Source organism: Chironomus tepperi, unplaced genomic scaffold (assembly GCF_022539635.2).
Source record: "Chironomus tepperi strain 1889 unplaced genomic scaffold, CSIRO-AGI_Ctep_v1 contig_445, whole genome shotgun sequence".
Taxonomy (NCBI): Eukaryota; Metazoa; Arthropoda; class Insecta; order Diptera; family Chironomidae; genus Chironomus; species Chironomus tepperi.
Window position 1 is genome coordinate 8,272,736 of NW_027226567.1, and position 19,710 is coordinate 8,292,445.

Consider the following 19,710-nt stretch of genomic DNA (forward strand, 5'->3'; position numbering starts at 1 on the left):
TCAATGTTCCTCTGACCTCAAGCCAGATTCGATGGAATCCGACCTTAGGTCAGTGACAAGTTGGTCTGTGGCTGGATTTTAAGTGAAATGTGCTTTCATGGCCAGTTAGGACGAATAATTAAGAATTCCTATGTCTTCACAATCATGCATTTGATATTGATTTGTCAATGAGAAGAATTCAGAATTCTAAAAGTCATAAGTTCCTGTTTTTTAATTTTAGACACAAAAGAAGTTGTATATTTGTCAAAATAATCCTATATCCAATCACAAACTCATCCCGCGAAGACAAAAGTACGTAATAACTCGTTAAAGGCATGTTAATGTCCATTTAATCATTTGTCCCAACGTAATTTTGTTAACTCAGATTGTAATAATTAATTAAATTGTTCTTACCCAAAAACTTTACTAACTTATTGCTTATCTATTGTCAAGCACCCCAGATTATTCATATTAGACACCTTCCTAGAAAGCACAAATACAAAATCTCGGACAAGGTCACAATCGGCCTAAAGCAGGATGGGGCTTAATGTGAAAATGACACAAAATCTTGTAAAGCATTGTCTCTATGCTGGATATTGCCATCCTAAATTAAAGGACTAGCTTTAAAATATTTAAAAAAATCGTCAAATTTTAAAGCTCTTCTTTTGTGATTCCCAGCAATAGCGACAGTATGAAATAATGTAGAATCACGAATCGCAAGCTACATTCTATAATATTTCCAACATTCTGACTTGATTCTGCCTTTAAATATAACTAAACTCATCTATTCACTCATATAATTGCTCACACATATTTTCTCATTCGATCTCAATAAAAAATTCTCCATTCTGTCAGTTACTTATTAAAGAAGCTCCAATTAATTTACAAAATAAAACCAAACAAAACACGTTCCTTTTTTATGCATTGCATATTCACACACAGTGTATGTATGGAAGTGTCAAATGTCATAAAATAAAATAAATAAATGCTATAGATATTTCAAAAAAGATAAAATATATAAAATTTGATCTAAATTGAATCAATTAATCATCATCGCACATCATACCGAGAAATGAGGTTTTACAGTAAACAGTCATTATTGTTATACATTATAAATTTTGTTATCTTAATCATTTTATTCGGAATTCTTTTATATAATTTTAAAGAGAGAAGGAACTGTTTAAGAATTATGTCCTTATGTCATCAGTTGTTTGCCATATTTCTTTGGATAAATAAACATTTAAATATATATACACAAAACGGAATTAAGAAGAATAAAAAAATGTGTATTGGAACTCTTTCTTCATTTTTGCCGTTTATTCTTTCCTGTAGTGGAATTTTTTTATCACATTTCGCACATTTGGAATATAAACATACATATTTGAAATATATAATACTTTATGTCCCGAGATTGTTATTATTATTCAGTCTCCAGAACTGAACAGCACACACATTGACATCGTGGCAAACATACGGAGGAATAATAAAAGTGAGTATATATACGAGAAAAAAAAAAGAGTTTTTTTTTAAACGCCTTTCTGTGTATATTTGTACACAATAATCCATTCCATTCCATCAAATCCATTATATTATCATCGAGTGTGAATGGTACACACTCGCTTCATTCGATTCGCTTTTTTCACTGTCTTAAAAAAATTCTTTCTTAGTGTATATACATGAACTAGGAAGGTGATTCGTTATGGATGGTTATTTAGTGATGTTATGTTGGTTGGGTTTCTATTGGGGATTTATTGGGGATTTATTGGGACTTTATTGAGTAGGTACATATTGCTTAGATTGTCCAACATAGTTCAAGCACACACTTGCTTGACATCCTGCAGACAGACACCCAACTTTTAGTCAAACATAGGAACAAATTGGTGCTTTTTTGAGTAGAAATAGTTTGCCAAGATGGTCCGACATACTTATTATAGGTTTATACACATCCTATAAGCAGTTGCACATCTTATAGCTAGGCATAAGTACAAATTGAAGCTTTTTTGAGTTAATGCTGTTCGCCGGGATAAGCAGACATAATTTTTGCAGGTTAATACACATTTAACTGACAGACACACATCGTGTAGTCAAACATAGGCACAAATTAGAGCTTTTTTGAGTTGATACAACTTGCCGAGATAGTCTGACATACTTCTTGCAGGTCTATACACATTCTACAAGCAAATACACGTTGTGAAGCTAAACTTAACTACCCAGAATGCACAAAAATACGCTAAAACTGGTTAATGGCATCTTAGAGAAAGTCACAAATATTGTAGCCAAAAAAAGCTACTCTGAATGGACAATCATGCATTATAACTGGTTAAAAGCAAGTTAATGTCCAGTTAATGACTAGTTCTAACGTATTTTTGCCTTCCTCAATACATCCAAGCTGCCAGACATCCAAAACAGACCTACATCGCTTACTATATAACTAATATTATTCAAAATAATCTTAAGAGAGACGAAACAGAGAAGGAAGAGTGACGACGTAAAAAAACGTACATCAATATACACGAGAGAAGTAAGAAAGAAGAAAAAAACAACAAAATACTAAAGAATGTTTTGGTTTAACCGAAATCAAAACGTGATATAAAGTTTATACTGATAAATAATGTAATAGGATTAAAATTACCATTGAAAGACAATTGATTGTCGTATTATTTCGGTAATTATAGTCAAAAATTTTTTTTTTCTCTTCTTTTGTTTCGGTCGTGTATTGATAAGAAAATTGAAATAATGGATTTTCGTTGCTATGGCTAATCAAGACAAAACATGTCTCTTCATGTGACAAATTGTTTGTGTGATGGGAATTAAATTCTTTAAGTTATTAGCAATTTGGATGAAATTTGATGTGTACAATTTAGGTATTACAATGTAATTTAGTTTAATAGTTGAAGGTTGGCATCATCAATTATTTATTTTAGTTTGGCGTGTTTAGCTCATATAACGGGAGTATTAAGCTGGGTTAAGTTGGTGCAGTGGGATTTTAAATGGATATGCAAGATTGGAATGACTTCATGACTCACATGGAGGGCATTGCTTGACAATTGGAGTAGAATTTAGAATATTCTAAAGTGTCAGTGAATTTTAAGCTTATTTTCCTGAATAGGACAAGTCGGGTAATCGATCCTAAATCTATCAACAAGCTAGCGTGACTCTGGCATGGCGTTGTATTAATATCGAGTCAAATTCAGAGGAACGACGATCTGGAGCCGGATTTTGTGATCAATTAACCAATTTGAGTTATTCGGGTTTTATAGGAATTTAGCTGAATTTTGACTGATATTGCTACATTTATTAACTTTATCAGACTTGACACAAATGTAGCTATGCATGTCAGCCATTCAGATGCATGACGATATGGAGCTGGATTTTTGATCAAATTGTCCATTTGGGCTATTTGATTTTCAAAGGAATTCAGCTAAATTTCGATTCCATTTAATGTCAATAACAGAGGTTTAATGAAGCCTTAAAAGCTTCAAGACGGAGTTTTCTTCATTTGTGTCGCTCGGGTACCCAGCAAAACCCCAAACTAACAAACAAATTGAACAAAATTCACCACATTTAAGCGAATTTCACGATTAAAAATAAATCAGCTTATGAATCAAAATTCCAACAATATCGTCAAATTATACAAATCATTCTGATTCCATTCTGTTCTGCTGATCAAATGAATGTTCAGTTGATCAAAATAAAAAAATTCAGCTGATTAAGCATAAAAATCAAGTTATAATCGATCAATTACCAATTCAGTAAAATCAGCAAATAATCAAAAGTTCAACACATTTGCAGACTAAGTCAAAATTCAATTAATAAAGCAAGTAATTGTGTAATATAGTTGTGATGAAAAGTCATAACGTTGGATGTCCCACATAAAGTTCTTTTACAGTAAATGTCGATCTAATTTATCACTTAACATATAGAATTTTATATCCAAACACTGTCAAATACCGAGAAATATACACAAAAATAAGTTCTCATATTTCTAGCACTCGTAATAGTTTCTCGTGTGATCAAAATAAACAAGCCATAGTAGATATCAATATTGATAATATGATAAGAAAATTAATAGAAAAAAAAGTTCAGTTGCTAGGTGTCGTAAATGAATTATAACATCCAAAAAATGTTTTGAGATCCACGAAAACTTACCCCATTATTTTAATCTCATCCTATTCAAACAAACAAGCACAATTCGTACCGAATATCACATTCAAAAAAAACTACTTTTTGAGAATTCAAAACCAGTTTTTTTTTTGTTGATTTTGTGTTTCGTATTTTAAAATTCTTGTACAGTGCATGTTTCGTACGTAGTAAAATTCCACAACGTCCAGCTTCTTATTTAATTTTTTTTTTGTTTCTTCTCTCCTTTATATACAAGAATAGTGTGTGGAGTGTGGAGCCATAAAAAAAAAATTAAATGAATCTCATTTTTGGTGCTGGTTAGAATGAAGGCGGATTAAGAGTGTATCATACTATAGTAATTTTTTTTTATGTATTTCTCTCGAGCTATTATTAATTTTGTCTATTGGAATAGAATGAGTATGCCCAGAGGTGCTTAAAGAATTAGTTTTTTTTTCTCTTCTACCTTACGATAATAATCCTGTTGCGTTCTATTACGAATCATCTTATGTCTGGCGTTTCTTTTTTCTCTCATCATTTAATTTAACTTTTTTTGGTACGAGTGATTACATTTTAATTATGAATCATAATTCTTTACATGCACGATCGATTTAAATTCATGGTATATATATTTTTTAACTTAGTCATCAGTTTTTGTCTCGATGGAAATAGCTAGCAAAAATATGGATATACTGTTTAGTGTGATAGCGCATTTTCTAGTGTAAAGCCCAGAAGCTAACTCTAGTTATCAAGAATTTCTATTTGGTTGCTAGAAGCTAGCTTTGGTTAACTTTCAACTAGCTTTAACTTACTTCTTTAACATTTTTGGGTACTCGAGTGAGAATTGTTCAAAAAAAGTCAATTACCATAGCAGCCAAAGAGCGTGTACTCAAGATTAGAGTATGCTGAAAAGAACGCTCACGAGCGTGCTTAACTAGTATTATTCAGGTCAGCAAGCTCTTAAAAGATATCAAATTCTCATGCTCTTTGTCTATTAGGGTTAGTTTTTTCATAGTAACTAGTTAGTTTTGGTTGCTGGCTCAAACAACAGCGAAGTTGCCCTGATGTAGGGTAATGGTTGATTCCGACCATTATACCACTCAGGTGAATGCTCTGAGATTCCTTCACAAAAACATCCGTTCAGTGAAAGCACATGGTGTAAAAATACCTAAAAATCTGTCACAGAGCTGACTTGACAATAGTTTTAGGTCAGATTAAGTGATATAAAGCCCCAAGCAAGACTTTTGTCATCATGGGTTCTGTTTTTCGTCATGTACTTTCCATACATGTGTCAAAAATTGAAGTTAAAGGCACCCTTCTTATTAAAATAGCTCTTAAATCAGACCTTATGGTGTGATACCAGAGCTAAGTGTTCTGAAGACCAAGACCAAGACTTTTTCAGTCTCGATGATGGAAATTCGTCAAAATTGTGACTAAAAACGGATAACTTAAACAAATATTGTGATTAGGTCAGCAATAGAGTCAAATTGAAAGCTTTTTATGGTAAACCAGCCTCCAAATCGGAGCATGGTTCCAATAAGTAAGTAAGTTTGGGAAAGTTGACTTGTATCGATTCAATTTCGTATAAAATTGGAGTCAAATTCAACTCCATGACCACTAAGGTCATACAATCACAACTCCCAAACTGACCACCAATAATGCCATCCAAACTAAATTCAAAAAGCCACGCTAATTGATATAAAAATGGGGAAATACAAAACAACATATACAATTCAATTTCCAAAATATATAACAATTATATATGAATGGATAATCAAACTAATTGAATGAATTTCTGGTTCTCATACAAAAATTTTATTACATAATCATCGCAGACAGATACTATAATAATGACTATAAACAAACAAATGGTCGAATTGAACTTTATGAGTTCCGCTGAAAATTAGTTCTGTGTAAATCAAAAAAAAACATATATAAAATTTTTAGTAAGTGTAAAAATTATATTTTTGACGTTAATTAGTGGGTTTTAGTATCCATTTTAGGGAGTGGCAATAAATAATGCAAAAATTCTTGAATGAAACAAAAATTTTTAAACGTTCTTTAATAACGTCAATCCTACATTATCGATTAAGTCGAAAAAAAGTTCTCAATTTCTGAATGAATAATTTAGAATTTTTATTTCTAATTTTTTTGAGCTATAATCAGACAAAATACGTCAAACAATGGAATAATTTGAATAAAAATTTCCATAAGATGATTACATATTATGATCTCATTAATATTATATTTTTTTGAAATTATTAGAATATGAATCGCTTCCATTTAAAAAAAAGTTGATTAAAATTTCATTACGTCTCATCAATTAATTTAATTATTTAAAACTTTTGAGTAATTTGCTTAATTGTTGATGATTGAGAATTTTTGCTTAAAATATGGATCGTGATGTTATAATTTGTGAGAATTGAATGAATTTGCTGATTTATTCAAAGATTTCTGTGTTTTGAAATTGAAACTGAAATTACAATTCATTCAAATTAAGTTTTTAGATTCCTATTTAGATTTGAATATTTAACGATATTTTGAGATTTGAATTTTGACTGACAATTATCAATTGTTTGAATATTTAACGATAATTTGAGATTTGAGTTTTGACTCCAAAATTATCAATTATTTTTTATTTGAAACGAAATTTTGAAATTTCAATTTTGACTTCCACATTTTGATTCTAACGACTTTTCAAAATTTCAAATTTTCAACCCAAAATTTTTTCCACCATTTTTTCATCACTTCAAAAAGTTTTTTGCAATTTCTGCTTAATTTAAGCCAATTTGTTATCCAGAATGTATTACGATCCCACAACAAATATGGCACAAGTATTTTAAAGCAATTGAAAACAATCAAATCATTTAATATCGCAAATTATCATCAAATCAAAGTCAGTAAATACAAAAAAGCTTCCCCCTAATCAACACACAAAAATTACTATAGTAAAAAAAGTGACGTTTACGTTCGAATGTCGATATCAACTGGTAAAGAGATTTACATCAGCTATTCATAAAGCTATAAAGGGATCAATAGCAATTAAGAAGCCTTTAGTTTCTTTCTTTTTCGTGGAATCGTTAACTTCTTCTTTACACAAAAATTTTTCTTTTCATTTTATGACTGAGCGTAGATTCTATTCGAGAACGCAAGTAAATAATAATAATAATGAGCATCAAGCAGCAGCAGCAACGCAATAGAATGTGAAAGTGTAAAAAAAAAAATATGTCTATATATCTTGATGGCAGCCGAGAGATGTTATTATATGATTAACATAATGAGGTTCTTTAAAGCATAATTATGGGATTCTTTTGTTCTTCTCATCGTCTCGCAAGCTTCATGAAATATTTGAACAATCATTTATCGTAGGATTTTATATATATATTGTGCACGCTTGATGTTCTCCGTATACCCACACCCCGTAAACCTCTTCACAGTGACCTCTAAAGTTAGAAATTCTCCGTAATCTTGAGCCTTATTCCATTCCATACGGATATGCTTTTCTGTCTCTGATTTTTTTATTTTTCTTTTCTTTGCTCAACCGGCGAGACCGACCCGACCGACCGATGCACAAAAATATATATAAATATTTAATAAATCTCATTTTTTACTTACGTTTTTTTTATAGTGGAAATGAATAAATATACACAAATTCAGAAGTTTCCCGCGAAGATGCCTCGCTTGATTGTTGTTGTTGTTTATTTAATTTATTTGATTTTTTTTATCTTCTTCTTTTTTTACAAATTCGCAATTTTTTTTTATTCACTCCTCCTCTTCAACTGTCTGTTCTTCCAAATGTAACGAATACGATTTATAAAAAAATAATATTTAATTCTCTTTCGTAAAACACAACAACAAAATGAGTATAAAATGATAATATGGATAGACTCTAATCCACTAAAAAAAGAAATAATTATGTCACTCGTAAAGCACTCTTCATCTTAATTATCGTATTAAAATATATTCGCATATGTATCCATATTATTTCTCTCACATACACTCTCTTTCTCTCTCTATTTCACTCCTTTACTCCGCACAAGATGTGAATCACTTTCCTTTGTTATTATTTTCTTATTGAATCACAAAATAACATATACATTTATATATTTTATGATAGGAAATTTCACTATAGCAACAGCAAATGATTATTATTTATATTTATAATGATGCAGTAATCACTTCTTCTTATTTTTTTGATAAAAAAGTAATCACTTCCAAAATAATTTGTATATGCACAAATAATAATAGTTAAATATCACTAATATTTGTAAAAAAATAATAATATATACTATATAAAACCGTCGCTCTATGTCGTTATTAAGCAAGAACGTCCGCGAGATTATTCTTTACTAACAGAATGTTCTTTCTCGACTGAATCAGCATTCGGCAAGCTTGACTCGACATTTGAGAATGGAGAAGAAAAAAAAAATACGAAGCGAGAGAAAAAAAAAATCATGAAAAAAAAAAAATGTTCATTCTACACACAACTCGACTATTTGCTCCACACACCATCACCAATACAGTCATCATCTTAGGTACATACTTACTTACTCGCTTACTAGCTTTTAGGTAACAAAATGTTGATCACAGTATATATAATTTTTTATTTTATTTATTCTCTCATTGTCGGCATAAAAAAAAAACAACATTTTTGATGTGTTCAAATTATTTATTCTGCCGTGAATGCCTCCTCATACTTTATACTTTTTTTTTTTGCGAATTATTAATAATTAATGAACTTGTCTCTCTCTCTCACTCTCTCACTCTCTCTCTTATTTCGTCTTGTGAATCGTTACAATTGTTGTTATGCCACTTAGGCCAGGAGGAGGCAAACGAATGAATTCTTTCCTCTTCCTCCTTTAAGGAACAGCAAGAAAAATTTCTTAATTAATAAAAAAAAAACGTGAATAATAAGAAGAAGTCAATAGAATTAATTCTCTCATTCTGTCTCATTTACACACACTTCTTGAACGTGTAGCCGAAAAAAAATACACAAAAAATCTCTACAACTTGTTTTTTTGGACGTTCGGTTATGATTATGCTTTTTACTGTCAAGAATCCCTAACATTATGGACAAGAAAACATTTCATGTCATTTGATGTTGGTTAAGTATCTTTGGGGGGCTCATTGGGGACTTAATCTTGTTTTCAGTATAGTAACCTCGGGTCGTGATGATATGGAGATTATATGGCATGCATAGAGCTTCCATTTGGTCAAGTCAAATATAGAAATAGAGAAATAGATGTTAAAGGAGTGGTCTTCAAGATTTTTTTTTTGATGTATAGTTATGGTCTCAGGTGTTACTTGATAATCCAAACATAACAAAAAATGAGGTAAAGTGTTTTGTCGGGTCAAATGTTTATGATTTTGGTGCCGGAGTGACTGGAGTTGCAATTAGGAAGTTTTTAGATTTTTTTTGAATATTTGTGGGATTTTTGGTTTTTAATGTTGGATAATTTTGAGAGTTCTGAAGCTTTATTTGTGTAAAAATATATAAAGAAGTCCCGAAAAGACCAATAACTAGTTATGATGTTTTTTTGTAAATTCAAGAGTGTACTAAGAGAGGGGCAACTAGAACCGTGATTGTCCTAACTAAACAGATCACTTTAAAGTCACACAGCATAGAAATGATCGAAATGCAGACCCAAATTCATTCGAGTGTCATCCCAGGCTCAATCCAGGTTAAATTTGATTTAATTTGGCCTTGGGATAAAATAAAGTTGGTCTGAAACCGAATTTTTGACAATTTTAGCGTCCTATTCTTTAAGAGTCAATTGTGGTCCATGGTTTCACTTAAATGGCTCTTGTAGCTGGGTTGATTGCTAGCTACCGCTTTCCTATTACGTATCGGAGTTTCGTATTTCGTATTTCAAATCCGTACTGCAGACAAGGAGTGGACACAAATACGAAGTTAAATGCAAGTCAATGTCTAGTTAATGATCAGTATTACTGGATTTTTCTGTCTTTGTCAACAGGTGCATCAGCCAAATTCTCTTTGATTACAGCTTCAACAGACCTCCTAATAACACATCCAATTTAATCCTTAAATAAAAAAGACACAATTTTGAAAAATAAATCACAGATTTCAAAACCCTTTAAAACGCTACTTTTTCAAAAATTAACATAATGCTCTAAATTTCAATGATCTCTTCCACGACGCATTTAACAATATATTTTTGATTTCATTCATTTTCAAAGATCAAAGCAATTGTCTAGGGTGAATTGTCTCTTGAAAGACATTTTGTGAATTGATTGAAATGGTATAAATGCTTAAGAGACTTAAGTACTCAAAAGGAATGTTTACAAAAGAGGTTTTAAATTGGGATGTCTTTAAATGTTTTTGAAAAATTCTGTGATTTAGAATGACTTAAAAAATTGGTTTATTTTGGGTTTGTATCAAGTCAATAGTCAATCTTGCTGATTCATCTCAATAACCAAACAGAAGTGGTCTTCCGCTTTGTAGTTGACTTTTGACATTGACAGCTATTCATAATAGGCTGAGAGCCAGGAATAAGTGTCACTGAATGTCACTTACAAACAATTGCCTTAACAGGCATTAAGGATACTCACTTAAATTAGCGTAATATAACTGAGCATGCTCAATTTTGAAAGGATGTCAGCTCAACTTGCCAATACTATGTATAATCTAGATGACAGACCCAGCAACAGAGTCAGATGAAAAGTTTTTTTTTTTCTGTAACCAGAGATCCACATAGTCGCGAGTTACAGTAAGTAAGTAAGTAAGTAAGTAAGTATACTGAATTTTATGAACATACTCATGAGTATGATCCTTGTCTGTTTAGGGAGGCAATAACTTATGTACTTTTGCCGACATCGGCTTATTAACTTTGTAATCAAATATTTCATTAAATAGGTACATTTTGCATCAGGTGGACTCATTAAAAAATTTAAATCAAATATTTACATTAATTAAAAAATTATTAATCTCTAATTCTACCTGCTTATCCTACCTCCTGACTGAGATATCCAAAATAATTCAATTTGACCTGATCTCTTCAAAATCAGCAAAATTAAATTGTGTCTCCTAATTATTCAGCATGCCATTAAATCACTCAAAAAAACATCCAAATGCACAGTAGCTGTGCCTGACATTCAGCATAAAAAAATAATAATTTTAAACTCACTCGGAGAAATCATTCAATAAACTCGAATTCTTTGATAAGAAAGACATAAAAATACAGAAAAACACACACGAGTGATGATATGCGAATGGGAGGCAAAAAAGGCTTCAACGAAGCTCATGTTATGAATGCTCATGCCTAACATTTCCTTTTTGGCAATATGTTTGTATGTAGCAGATATTAAAAAGCTCTTTCAAATTTCTTCTTATTTTATATTGACTCACATCGTTTTTCATATTTCTTATTCTTCATACTTTTTTGTGTCCTTTGAGATTCGCAAAAATGCTTGAAATTCTTTTTTTGTTGATAAAAAATATTAATAAAGCATGAAAATATGGAAGTTGCCCGAGATGTGCATGACTTTTTTGAGTGTCATACTTACTTCCTTGGCTGGGGTGCACGAGGGACCATTGCAGCGTGTAGGGAATGTCTAAAGACAGCTCTATCCTCCGAAACCTGCTGCCAGTTCGGTATATTAAGGACTCTAGTGTCTTTTTCAACATATTCAATCCACAAAGTAGTTTGCCACTCAGAAAGTCTGAAATAGTAACCTTAAGGACTGTGTCGTCACTTGGTCTTCTGCATACATGACCTTCCCACCATCCAGAGTGTCTTACCTGTTGAAATTAATCCATTCTAGATGCAAAACTGTATGGAATCACCAACAAATCTTCTATGTAAACACATGTGCTTATTTAATCCAAAAAGATACCAAACGACATACACTATGGGGCAAAATTAAAAAAAAAGGGACATTCACTTTGATTTTTGGACTTTTTGGAATCAGGACTTGAGGGTATTTTTTTCTTATAGTACACATAGCAATAGACTTGCATGCCAAATTTCAGCTCAATTGGTGCTGTTTGGTCGGTTCTGGAGGTGTTTGAAGTTGAAAAATGGTAAAAAGCGGATTTTTTTCATGTCTTGTTTGACTTGAAAAGATTCTTATTTAATTAAAAGATATTGAAAAACGGTTTTCGGTTCCTAATTATACTATATAAGAGCTTTAATTTGCAATGGTACAAAGTTTATATATACTGGGTTTTAGTGGCAGGACTTGAGAAAATGTATGAAAATATCAGGAAAAAAAGCTTCAAGCGTCCGGAAAATATGCTAGTTCTCAAAAGTTTCTCATATAGACCTATTTTTTCGTAAAGTACTTACTTTCTACTTTCCAAAACTGAAAAAATATCCAAAATCGGTTGGTACGAACAAAAGTTATTGCATTTTTAGTTTTGGACGAATTTTTTCTCAAAACTAATATTTCTGAGATGAATTTGGAAGTTATCATTTGGAAAAAGTTTTTTAATGTTTTTTAATGTATTTAGTCATTTTAAGAAGACTTGTGAAGAAATTTTTTGAAAAAGTTCAAAATTCTCCGAGTTAGAGGTACATATGCTATTTGACGACTTGACCCTTTTTCTCATCACTCAAACTGCTATAACTTTTAAATGACTAAATATTTTTCAGTTCTGTTTCTTGTTTAGTGTAGCTTGTTATAATACCTTTCCAACGATATATAATACTTAATAGTTGGAAGTAGTCTTGATCGTGAAAACGGACCCTGTTTGTGACTGACCCTTTTCAAAGAAATTTTCAAAATAGTCATTTCTAAAACTACCACTTAGAAATTAAATAATATAATGTTTTTGTGTTTTTTAGGTCAAATTATGATAGTTTTGAATCTCAAAACTCAAAAAATCTCATTTTGTAAACTTTCTGCAACTTTAGGGGCCTTCATAGGTAAGACTCAGGTAGTCTCTCAATTCTCAGATATAGTAGTTTGTTATTGACTTTTTTTGATTGATATTATATATTTACATTTATTTTGTGCAGAATATATCAATTTTAAAAAGTTTGGGTCGAAAAAAAGTGGTTTTTGACTATTTTGTTAAAAACAGGCTTAGGTAGGCCACATTTAAGGCACTCCAGTAGCCACTATGATTAAGTTCTATACATGTTTTATACATATTAATAAAGGTAATAGTAGTAACTAGCAATAACAGAAAACAGAATGCAAAAATATTGGTTTTAAAAAAAGTTATAGTCAATTGAGTGGCCAAAAAAGAGTCGAGGAGGGCAACCAGCATAGGCAAAAAGACAAAAATTTAAAATTTTACATTTATTTTGACAAAAAACGCAATAATTTGAATTATTACGACACAAAAATAGTTTTTATTCAAAAAACTGCAAGAATTTCGTTAAAATTTTAAATTTTTGTCTTTTTGCCTATGCTGGTTGCCCTCCTCGACTCTTTTTTGGCCACTCAATTGACTATAAGTTTTTTTAAAACCAATATTTTTGCATTCTGTTTTCTGTTATTGCTAGTTACTACTATTACCTTTATTAATATGTATAAAACATGTATAGAACTTAATCATAGTGGCTACTGGAGTGCCTTAAATGTGGCCTACCTAAGCCTGTTTTTAACAAAATAGTCAAAAACCACTTTTTTTCGACCCAAACTTTTTAAAATTGATATATTCTGCACAAAATAAATGTAAATATTTAATATCAATCAAAAAAAGTCAATAACAAACTACTATATCTGAGAATTGAGAGACTACCTGAGTCTTACCTATGAAGGCCCCTAAAGTTACAGAAAATTTACAAAATGAGATTTTTTGTGTTTTGAGATTCATAACTATCATATTTTGATCTAAAAAACACAAAATCATTATATTATTTAATTTCTAAGTGGTAGTTTTAGAAATGACTATTTTGAAAATTTCTTTGAAAAGGGTCAGTCACAAACAGGGTCCGTTTTCACGATCAAGACTACTTCCAACTATTAAGTATTATATATCGTTGGAAAGGTATTATAACAAGCTACACTAAACAAGAAACAGAACTGAAAAATATTTAGTCATTTAAAAGTTATAGCAGTTTGAGTGATGAGAAAAAGGGTCAAGTCGTCAAATAGCATATGTACCTCTAACTCGGAGAATTTTGAACTTTTTCAAAAAATTTCTTCACAAGTCTTCTTAAAATGACTAAATACATTAAAAAACATTAAAAACTTTTTCCAAATGATAACTTCCAAATTCATCTCAGAAATATTAGTTTTGAGAAAAAATTCGTCCAAAACTAAAAATGCAATAACTTTTGTTCGTACCAACCGATTTTGGATATTTTTTCAGTTTTGGAAAGTAGAAAGTAAGTACTTTACGAAAAAATAGGTCTATATGAGAAACTTTTGAGAACTAGCATATTTTCCGGACGCTTGAAGCTTTTTTTCCTGATATTTTCATACATTTTCTCAAGTCCTGCCACTAAAACCCAGTATATATAAACTTTGTACCATTGCAAATTAAAGCTCTTATATAGTATAATTAGGAACCGAAAACCGTTTTTTAATATCTTTTAATTAAATAAGAATCTTTTCAAGTCAAACAAGACATGAAAAAATCCGCTTTTTACCATTTTTCAACTTCAAACACCTCCAGAACCGACCAAACAGCACCAATTGAGCTGAAATTTGGCATGCAAGTCTATTGCTATGTGTACTATAAGAAAAAAATACCCTCAAGTCCTGATTCCAAAAAGTCCAAAAATCAAAGTGAATGTCCCTTTTTTTTTAATTTTGCCCCATAGTGCGACATTGACTTAATGTTGTCATGTCATAAGACTACAAAAATTGCCTTACTTTTAGATATTATTTTGCCTAAACACACAAGCATAAATAAATGAATAAGACTACAGCAAAAAAAATCTATGGTAATTTTCACCCGCCCTCATATCAAGCCTCAGGTAACTAGGAAACAAAATTTCGCGAGCATATGCAAGCATTTTATATATAATATTGCCAACAATCAAAAGCTGTCGTAAGATTGTAGCAGTCGTATGGTGTCGCCAAGACATTATACTAAGAATAAAGCTTTTGTTCAATTACGGAAAGTGAAAATAAATGAAAAAATAATGTTTTTTTTTTTTTTATAAATTCTCTCAATCGTTATAATTATGATCTCATTAAAAAGTTTCATACTTTACTAATTTAAAATTCAAAATGAGAAGCGATGGATCGTTCATTGGTGATGTCTGGAATAATTAATTTGGTGTAATAGGAAACCGTATTTTTAGGCAAAATTATGCAATACAACAGAGTGGACAAAATAAGTTTGAACTGGACATTGAGTCTTTATAGCATACCTTTGTTCACTAGGCATAGGATCAGTATGACTCATTAAGAGATATTTCATTTTATGCCGTCAAAAATGATCAAAAATAGTCGATTTAAGAGTCGTGCTATCTGAATTTAGATAAACCTAAAACTAGGCATGCTTAATTCTTTTTAAAAACTACCTTTTTGACAATTTTTGCTGCTTCAATGATTTTAGGACGCCTTTTAAGCAATATTGGCCTTTAATCCATCTATAGAACAGCGTGACTCTGGTCCTAGGTCAAATTTTTTGGAATCCAGTCTCAGGTCAGCAGGATTTTCGATCATTTATGCTCAGTGTGTTTTTCGGACTAGTAACTCTGCTTCCATTGTCTTTCGTTACACTTGCAGCTACATTAACCGTTCCTTAATCCAACCATTTCCATCTTCTGTTGCTTGTGAAGGCGTTCAACGTCGTTTTTTGTCCCTGGTGATCGGTGAGTCACCGTCATCAACAAGGGAACAACACAAGAACAATAGCCGGTGTTGGATGGCATCTAGGGATTTCAATACAGGAATTAAAATCTACTGAATTTCGCAATTGCATGTAACACAATACCGGAGTTAAAAACCCTATCGGTGACTAACGACACTAGTTGTTCAATATTATCCCGTCAACACGTTAGTGTATCGATTCTCTAACAGACAAAGAGCATGACAGACAAAGAGTAGTGTTGTACTGCTTATAGGAAGTAAGTCCTAAAATTCAGGATCTAATATTCCAATTGACATGATTTACAATCAACCCCATCGACTGATTCTGAATATCATTATATAATCCCATGATTACTTGCTTTATCCCAGTCGATTCCAATAATAAATTTATCGATAATATAAGATAAAAAAAAAATATTTATAAAGTCAAACATCCTCAAAAATGTGGCTCCAAAAAAGCAGGTAATTGTTTATCAAAAGAACAAAAAAAAAATTCTTTTTTTTTCGGTTTAAAAATAGCATCAAAAGAAGAATTCAAAGATCCATAGACGATACACGACAAATCTCCACATTGTATAATCGACATATAAAAAAAAATTTGAATAATCAAAAAGGATTATTTCATGAATGACGTTATAACTATAGTAAATTAGCTTCTTATTGTCTTCAAATTCACATAGAATAAAGGCAACATGCTTTGAATGGCTTATAATCTTTGAAAATTACAAAATCACGATTATATAGCTATTGGAACAAGTAAGCAGATGAATTGAATGATTTCATTCTCTTCATTCTCTTTTTTTTCAGGTATTTAGGTATGGAAAAGGAACGATAAAGTAAATGAATGTGTGTATTAAAGTAAACAAAAGAATGTGTATTTATATTGAGTTTTGATAAAACTTTCGGCGAATATGTTAATGTTATGTGCTTCCTTACTTACTTACCTGGCAAAAATCTTCTTCATTCTCTCACTCACGGTTCGGTTCTTCTTCACTTTCATACACATATAGGCCTTTACATTTACTATACGGTTGATTCACGATGGAATTCTTCTTTTGTGTGCTTCTGAGTAAAACAATTAATTGACAGTTTACTTTCGGCAGAATGGACTCTTTCATTTCATGCTTCTTGTATTTCATTGGCATTTGTTGTTGAGCGCAACATTTTGCTCAATGAATGTGGACTGCTTTTTGCTCGAGTTGAGATTGTTTTTATGATATTTAAGCTAATTAGAATATTTTTTGACTGTTTTTTTTTAAAGATCTAATGAATAAATCAAAAATTTCCATTCATTTACATATTTCATGTGGCCATTGATAATAAGGTGCACAACAGGGGGGTTCAATGAGATTTTATGGCTTTTTCTAGATTTTCTTTTAAAGTTTTATAGAACTAGCTTGGCATTCATAAAGTTTTTGGATTGGGGAATTTTTGTTTTGGCAGTTTTATGGATGCTAACGACTTATGGACCCGGATAAAATTATTCGGTTATTAATTGATTCATAACCTGGCTCCTGGTCTGAGTGACAAGGGCAGAAGGTGGATTTAAAATTATTTTGACATCAAGTCAGAGTCCAGGGGTGTTTCTAGAAGGTGTTTTAAGGGGGATGAGGGTGTTAGGATTTATATTCCGAATTGGTAGAACTTCTTCAAGGAAAGGGACTATTTTAGACGTTACTTCTGGGTGACAGTGATCCTACATGCGTTTTAGCCAAGGAAGTAAGTCAGTAATGCGGTATCGAGGGGAGGTGAGATTTGCATTTTGAACTATAGATCACAAAAATTTAGGAGATTTTGGGATTTTTTTCTGGAAAAACCCTAGCAGACTGAAGAATTTGTTCAATGAGGAGAGATCTTCAAGTATCCTCTTTTCCTGAATATGCATTCAGGAAGTATTGTCAGGATCATGTAGGCCTAGTCCTGGAATTTTGATCAATCAGTCGATTTGCATCGAGTTAAATCGACTTGATTCGAATTTTCAATAATAAATCCATGTCGATTTCAATTTCTGACCTGCACTATTGCCCGAGTGGTCAAAAATACGTTAAAACTAGTCAACAACTTGTCATTAACTAGCCATCAACTAGCTATAACTGGCCTTCTCGGTTTGGAGGATATGTTTTGGAGTAGAATCGATTTAATAGTATTTTTGCTTACAAAATCTCAATTAAAATTGTTTTCTAATTGACTAATTTCACCTCACCCAATCTTCTCATTCCTAAAAAATGCGCCTTAATCACACAATAAATAATTATTACGTCCATAATTTTTCGTTTATTCGTTTTTTTTTTCTTTAAGTTTTGTCTCCTTTTCATTTAACGGAGACCGTCGTCGCGCTATCATCATTAAAGAATCTTAAAGAATCTTATATTTCTCAAAGAAACGATGAGTGAAGGAGTGAGTAAAAGAGATGGCACAAGAAAGAAGTAAGAAGAACAAGAATTCACAACGGCATCGTAAAAAAGTATAAAAAAAGTGCACATCTTTTGTTCTACACCAGCAAAAAAAAAAATGTTTTCTCAAGAATTGCCCTTTTTTCGTCGGAAATGATTGTGATTCGAAAGAATTTCAATGAAAATGATGATATATAATACGCACACATGTATTACGAATGACTGCATAGTTTTTTTGTTTATAATGTGCGGCAAACTTGAGCATTATCCGAAAAAAATAATATAAAGTATAACAAGAAGGAACGAAGGAGGAAAAAAATAAAAGTTATGAAAACTAAGAAGAAATATCTTCATCGACCCATCTTTTGAGTCATTTAATTCCACACAATAAGAACGAACAGAAAAAAAATCACATCATTCGTACTCATATCAGTGCCGTCGACTATATTGCTTGTTGTTGTTATTGCTGGTTATGAAAAGAAAACAAGAAAAAAAGGCTAACAATGAAGTAAAAACCAGAAATGTACACAAAAAAAAAGAAAGAAAAAAATAATATACATGAAAGATTCAATTCAACACCCAAGAATGGATAAAGAGAAGAACGACCTTGGTGTGACTGCTTACGAATATCACAGTTGTAGTTAATGCTAGTGAGTCTCATTACGATTGCGTTTTCTAGTCTCTTACTATTCCCTTTTTTTCTTCAATGCATTCTCGTCGTTCATTTACTCATTCAATCAACAATATTATGTACTTAACTTGACTTTGATTGCACTCACATCTCACTTTTTTTACTTTTGTTGTTATTTCCCATTCACTTGATGTTGCTCGTTTTTAAAATAAATCAAAATTCCATTCTGAATCAAATTAAATTTCATTAACATTTTTTAAGTGTGATTATAAAGAATCATATGTTGAAGAATTGATTCTAGGAATTGACTGATGATTTGACATGATGGTTGGTTGGTTTTGTGTCAATTTATGTCTTGGCTTCTTCAGATGAAAATGAAAATTTTGCAAAATTGATGGTCAACGGTCAATTTAATTGGAAAATTCCAGTTTTATTCGAAAATAATACATACCGACTTGGTCCACAGCAGGTAAAGAGCATGCTCTTAAGATCATAGCAATCAGGAAGCAACATTCTTGAAGTAATCACCTAGTATATTTAGAATGGGCAAGTTCTAGAGAGCACACTATTGCTTATTCTAAGATGTGACTAGAAGCAGCAAACAGAGTTCGAATTTGACTCAAATTTTGTGAGGAGTCGAGTCGAATTTTTGAACTCTGGCAGCAAGAAAGCACCAAAATCCGTCTAGAGTTTCTTTGGAATTGCACCAGTTTTGTTATGGTCAGTTGATCGACACTCTGACCACTAACTTTGAAAGCCTACGCGACACGACGTAGAAATTGCTTAAAATTCGGTCCTAGATCAACGTGTCTCTGGATACAGACCATATTCGATGACAGAGTCGATGACTGA

The 19,710-nt window shown here is 31.5% G+C and overlaps 1 protein-coding gene across 1 annotated transcript in view; it reads right to left on the reverse strand.

Annotated features, from left to right (window-relative positions):
• Positions 1–8,489, reverse strand: part of Atx-1 (Ataxin 1) — a 48,192-nt gene extending 39,703 nt beyond the window's left edge. The window contains exon 1 of the mRNA XM_070650236.1: positions 7,714–8,489. The gene's annotated coding sequence lies outside the window, so the exon portion shown is untranslated. The remainder of the gene's footprint in view (positions 1–7,713) is intronic.
• Between the last annotated feature and the right edge of the window lie 11,221 nt (positions 8,490–19,710).